This window comes from Tachyglossus aculeatus, chromosome X2 (genome assembly GCF_015852505.1).
Source record: "Tachyglossus aculeatus isolate mTacAcu1 chromosome X2, mTacAcu1.pri, whole genome shotgun sequence".
NCBI classification, from domain to species: Eukaryota; Metazoa; Chordata; class Mammalia; order Monotremata; family Tachyglossidae; genus Tachyglossus; species Tachyglossus aculeatus.
Genome location: NC_052100.1, coordinates 24,633,273 through 24,639,899, shown reverse-complemented (window position 1 = coordinate 24,639,899; position 6,627 = coordinate 24,633,273). Strand labels below are relative to the sequence as shown.

The following is a 6,627-nucleotide window of genomic DNA, read 5'->3' as shown; positions in this document are numbered from 1 at the left end:
GGGGCAGAGAAGTTAAGTGGCTTGCCCAAGTTAAGTGGCTTGCCCAACGTCACATAGCATAGCAACAACGAGGAAGCAGTGTGGCTCGGTGGAAAGAGCCCGGGCTTTGGAGTCAGAGGTCATGGGTTCGAATCCCGCCTCCACCATATGTCTGCTGTGTGACCTTGGGCAAGTCACTTAACTTCTCTGAGCCTCAGTTCCCGCATCTGTAAAATGGGGATGATGACTGTGAGGCCCACACGGGACAACCTGATCACCTTGTATCCCCCCAGTGCTTAGAACAGTGCTTTGCACATAGTAAGCGCTTAATAAATGCCATTATTATTATTATTATTATAAGTGGTGGAACTGGGATTCGAACCGAGGTCCTCTGATTCACAGGCCCATTCTCTTTTCACTTTGCGGTGCTGCTTCTTTTCCCAGTTTTCATCTTCAAGGATATGAGGGGTGGCAGGACTGGGACAATCCACTGCCCAATCTATTAGTCAGGGGAGGGTGATTGTCAAAGACAAAGCAATTGCATTAAAACCAAGCTTCTGCCTCTCTATGGTACAGGAGCAAGGACTAGGGAAGCAGAAAGACTGATAGCGACAGCAACAGTAGCAAAGCAAGCAGAACCTGCTAGATTGTGAACTCCTTAAGGTCGGCGACCTTTCGTCTACTTGTATTGTGCTCTCACAAGCAATAGTGCCCCCACCTAACCCAGCGCTTCAAGAAAATCCCATGTGTTTGTGTCTGGGAAAAGTGACTGTGTCCAACTTACTCATAAAATCTCTGTCGTGGATCCAGCCCCTCAGATCCTGCAGTCTAGGGCTGTCTAACATTTCACTAAACTTCTGTATTGTCAGCATCACACCCAGAAAGCTGGTGAATCGCTTGGTGGTGTGGATACGTGCCCTGGGAGTGTTTGTCTACCGTATCATTTTTCTCACTCAACTAATTGCTGTTTCCAAGGAAGTAACCGGGATAGGATCAAGTGAGACCAAGCCTTATGCTTTTAAAATGCATGCATTTCCAATATTAATTTCCTAGCTTCCAGCCAATTTAATACTACCAAAACTAAATTAAGATTACATTTTATGTAGGAAATGAAAACATATTTTTCTTTTTTATGAGGGCTGGGTGCAGGCAGCCAAAGGAACACTGCCTTGGGATGTTGTCCCGGCCCAAGAGAGTTACCCTGAACTGATGATGTCAAACAGAGCTCGGGAAATGGGAATGTGAGCAATTCTAGTATATCCGAAACATCTTTTGATTTTAATATTCAGGGCATATAAGGCACTGCAAAGCTATTTTGGGCTGGGGTAATAAAGATCCATTCTAAGGTTATGTTAATTAGAAACATTAGTAACAGGTGTTTTTCCTACCACACATCTTTATCTTTGAGTATTAAACTAGCCAAGCTAAAATTTCAAACCCTTTTCTCCAGAGGCTTGGGTTTCCCACACCAAATAATATTTTATGCAAGCCATATTGCTGACCTTATTTGGTCATATTCCTTTTTTCTTTAATGAACCATTATGCAAACCAAGGTGAGGGAACATGTGGTTTCCCTATTATTTCTTTTAAACCTTTAAAAACACTTAGTTTGGAATGTTAAATCCCATACGGAAGAAGTAGTTATGTCAGCATTTAGGGCATTTGCAAACATATATGCTGTGAATCATGTGCGTTAACATGATAATTGCTTCCATATACCTTAAGTCGAGCTCCTAGAAGAACATGGAGGAAACCAGCCTTATGAGCTGGCTTCCTTGGAGTGAGTGAACATTTTGTTCTGGGTTGCAGCCTCTCTCAGTAAATATTGCCCCTTTACAGCTAATTTTGAATGTTATCACTTATACTTCAGGTTGTGACACAAATGAGCCCGTCACAGAGGTTCCAAAGGATGTGTGCCAGCTTCATAAATAATAGTTTGATTAATGAGAAATGAAGTGCTCAAGTGGAAATGACTCATCAAAGAGCCAAACCAAACAGAAATATTTTGTGCCATGCTCTAAGAGTCAATATACACTTGGCTTCTGAAAGGGCAGAAGGAGAAGGGAATTTTGGAAATGAGAGTCTTGCACGAAAAATGTCTTTGCCTCTGCCTCTCCTCTCCTATTATGAGAAAAACAAGGGAGACCTTTTGGGTCACCAAACCAGACCAACTTTTCAGAAAGACTTACTCCACTACGTTAACCAATAACAGATGAGACCGATACAATGAAGCCTGACAAATATACACTAAGACCCTGTTAGAACTTAAGTTTAAGAACCCTTTGGCTCCAAGTACAACTGACCCAAAATGCATACTTCATGCCTCAAGTGAGAGGTAACAGCACACCATTAAAATGTGTAATATTCAACTTAAATCAGAAACAGAACCTTAAGTATGGAATGATTTGATTAGCCAGAGCAAACTTGACACTGGTCATAATAAGAGATAGAACAAGCACCATATCTCTCCTTGGGAGCAGAACAATTTCCTATCAGACCTGGAGCAAGCACCTGGTTCTGAATCCCTTGGTATCCTCAGCTGGGTTGGAATAGAAACTGGAGAAGAGGGGAGGTTCCAACATTTCCTCAGGTGTTCCTTTTTTCTCCTCAAGGGCCTTCACCAATGATTTTCACTGAGAGCATCCAGCTGATGACCCTCCTATTAAAACTTGATAATAATAATGATATTTAAGCACTTACTGTGGGCCACATACTGTGCTAACCACTGGGGTAGATTAAATACAGCCATATAATAATAATAATGGCATTTATTAAGTACTTACTATGTGCAAAGCACTGTTCTAAGCACTGTGGAGGATACAAGGTGATCAGGTGATCAGGTTGTCCCACAGTCTTCATCCCCATTGTACAGATGAGGGAACTGAGACACAGAGAAGTGAAGTGACTTGCCCAAAGTCACACAGCTGACAATTGGCGGAGCTGGGATTTGAACTCATGACCTCTGACTCCAAAGCCCGTACTCTTTCCACTGAGCCACACTGCTTCTCTAACCACATCTGACCCAATCCCTGTCCCACATGAGGCTCCCAATCTAAGAGGGAGGGAGAACAGGTATCTTCTTATTTTATAGATGAGAAAGGTGAAGAGAAGATAAGTGATTTGGTCAAGTTCTTGACACTGTCCTTGTCCCACATGGGACTCCCAGTCCAAGGGGCAGGAAGAACAGGTATCTTCTCCCCATTTTATAGATGAGAAAGGTGAAATACAGAGAAAAAAATGGTATTTATTAAGTGCTTTCTCAGTGCCAAGCACTGTTCTACGCACTAGGATAGATACAAGGTAATCGGGTTGTCCCACGTGGGGCTCACAGTCTTAATCTTCATTTTAAAGATGAGGTAACTGAGGCACAGAGAAGTTAAGTGGCTTGCCTAAGGTAACACAGCAGACAAGTGGCAAAGCTGGGATTAGAACCCACATCCTCTGACTTCTAAGCCCATGTTCTTTCCAATAAGTCACACTGCTTCTCCTGTGGAGATAAGTGACTTGGTCAAGGTCCCATAGCAGGCAAGGGGCAGAGCTAGGACTAGAACCCAGATCTCTGTACTCTCATTCCCGTGCTCTTTCCCCTAGGCCAGGCTGGGACACATCACTACAGCCAGAGAGACTCCAGAAGCACTAAAACAGGTGTGCCCAATGACTCTGAATCACATCATTCTGCCACTGTTACTCATCATCCTTTCTTGGTTTAAAGACTTTATTGTGGTTTTTCCTTAATTGGTGAATGCCAAAAGGTTCTCTAAAGAACACCCTGAAGCCTCCTTAAGTCCCCCTAAACATTATATTGGTGCATTAATTTCAATAAAATCCAGGGTATATAGTGGCCAAAGCAAAGGGATTGCATTTCAGTTCTCCTTTATCCCAATCAATTAGTTTCTCTCATTTTTAAGCCAAGGCAGTTCGGTCACATTGCTAGTTTGGATTTGGGATGCCTGGATTCCACACCCAATTTTGCTACAGATTCTCTGGCTTGTAAGATCCTTGGGGGCAGAGATCCCATTTACTTTATTGTTGTACTCTTCCAAACATTACAGTGCTCTGCACACAGTAAGTACTCAATAAACTTGGATATTTACCCTTTAGGTACTTAATATTTACCCCACTCTCAGCCCCACAGCACCTTTGTAGCTGTCTGATTTAACATAGTATATCTTGGCTGGGCCAAATGGCCTCCCCGAACCTTGTTTCCTCTTCAGTAAATGAGATTGACTAGCTACCTGAGAGACTGTGAGACAATGTTTGTCTTTCAACTGCCCAAGCGCTTAGTACAGTGCTCTGCACACAGTAAGCGCTCAATAAATACCGTTGAATGAATGAATGAACTGCCTCCCTGCAAATAAAAGGAACCAGAGAGGCTTCTAGGTTGTGGGTTCTGGTCTGAATAGAGGTTTCATGTCAGCCTGGGAGTAAGGAGGTCATGGGTTCTAATCCTAGCTCTGCCATCTGCTGTTGTGTGAACTTGGGCAAGTCACTTCACTTCTCTGTCCCAGTTCCCTCACCTGCAAAATGGGGATGGGGACAGAGAGCCCCACGTGGGACAGGGACTGTGTCCAACACGATTTGCTTGTATTCACCACAACAGGTAGTACAGTGCCCGGCACAAAGTAAGCACTTAACAAATACCACTATTATTATTATTAATATTATTATTATTATGTCCCCACTGAGCTTCAGGAAAGTGAGAAGCATCATAAAGAGAGTTAGAAGGTCTATCTACCTTCTGTCCTGGCCCTGGCAGAAGTAGTAGTAAAGCTCTCAACTCAGCACCTATTGAGTGTGGTGCAGTGTTCAAAGCACAATGGAACTATGTCCAAAACACAGCGCAAATCCTCTGCTCACAAGGAACAGGAGAGACACAGAAAGATATTTAGAAGCACAGACCGATCCAACTTAATAATAGTAATAATTGCGGTATTTGTTAAGCACTTGTGCCAGGCACTGTTCGAAGTGCTGGGGTAGACACAAGGTAATCAGGTTGGACACAGTCCCAGTCCCACGGGGGTCTCACAGTCTTAATCCCCATTTTACAGATGTGGTAACTGAGGCACTGAGAAGTTAAGTGACTTGCCCAAGGTCACACAGCGGGGTCCAGGCTGCCAGCCTGATCTTGGAGGGCTACTGAATGGCCTCCCTTCTAGGCCTCTCTCTTCATCCCCTCCACTAGGCCCAAACAACTCCAGCTCTACTAAAGCCCTAGGCATGCCAGGAAGGGATTCAATTCAGTCGTATTTATTGAGTGCTTACTGGGTGCAGAGCACTGTACTAAGCAATTGAGAAAGTACAATATAGCAAAAAAGAGAGACATTCCCTGCCCACAACGAGCTCACAGTCGAGAGGTATGAATGCAGATCAGGACCGAACAATTAAGTGGTCTGGAGGACACTTACTGAGTCTTAGTAAACAGATGAGGGCCCCACCCACAAAATGTTGGTGTTCACAGTGTCTTTCAGTGAAATGATTATGGCATTTATTGTATAAAGTATAACCTTCAAGGGATTGTCACACCAATGTAAATGTGTCTCATTGTAATATTGTACTCTCCCAAGCGCTTAGTACAGTGTTCTGCACACAGTAAGCACTCAACTATAATTGACTTACAGTGTAAAACACTGAAAACCTGATACCAGTATTCCTGTGTAAAATGATATGTAAGACTACATATACCTATACTACATACTCCCCTCTCAGGATAGCATCTGGAGAGTTTCCAATACTTTTACCAGCTTCGGTTGCGGGAGGGAGAGTCAAGCAGAGGTCTACCCATTCCATTCCTAGCTTGGGCAGTGGCTAGTGAGAGGAAGGCAATCTGCTACAAGTCAAAACTCACCTTGCTGGGCAGCAGTGGCGTGGGCGAGAGTCATGGTTGGAGACTCAAGTTTACTTCTTGGAAGAAGGCAATGGTAAACCACTTCTGTATTTTTACCCAGGAAACTCTAAGGATACACAACCAGAACAATTGCAGATGGAGAGTGAAGCATTCGGTGAGAGATGTGTCCATGGAGTCGCTAGGGGTAGGAAGCGACCCAACAGCACAATAATAATGATGATGGCATTTATTAAGCACTTAGTATGTGCAAAGCACTGTTCTAAGCACTGGGGAGGTTACAACGTGATCAGGTTGTTCCACAGGGGGCTCACAGTCTTCATCCCCATTTTACAGATGAGGTAACTGAGGCACAGAGAAGTTAAGTGACTTGCCCAAAGTCACACAGCTAAGTGGTGGAGCCAGGATTTGAACCCATGACCTCTGACTCCAAAGCCCGTGCTCTTTCCACTGAGCCACGCTGCTTCTCTAAGACAAGATACAACACATACATATACACGTTCACTTTTAATGGACATAGTTGTGTACCTAATACCCTAGCCTGGATGGCCAGATGTGACCCATGTGCTTGAATTATCCCCCTCTCTGGCCTAGGGTACCCTGGGCCTCTGACCAAGACTCCCCGGAATTTTAAACTGTCCAATTCTGGTGCCGGGACAGTTCTAATCAAAATTATTCAGGTTCAAGTGAAACACTGTCAAGCAACATGACCTCATAAAAAGACCATGGGCACGAGAAACAGAAGACTTAGGCTCTAATCCTGGTTCTGCCACTTGTCCACTGTGTTTCCTTGGTCAAGTGACTTA

At 43.9% G+C, this 6,627-nt stretch overlaps 1 non-coding gene across 1 annotated transcript; it reads left to right on the top strand.

Annotated features, from left to right (window-relative positions):
- Positions 1-5,675: 5,675 nt before the first annotated feature.
- LOC119949757 lies at positions 5,676-5,814 on the top strand. Its single transcript, XR_005457294.1, has one exon. It is a non-coding gene; the product is annotated as a small nucleolar RNA SNORA7 (small nucleolar RNA).
- The last annotated feature ends 813 nt before the right edge of the window (positions 5,815-6,627 follow it).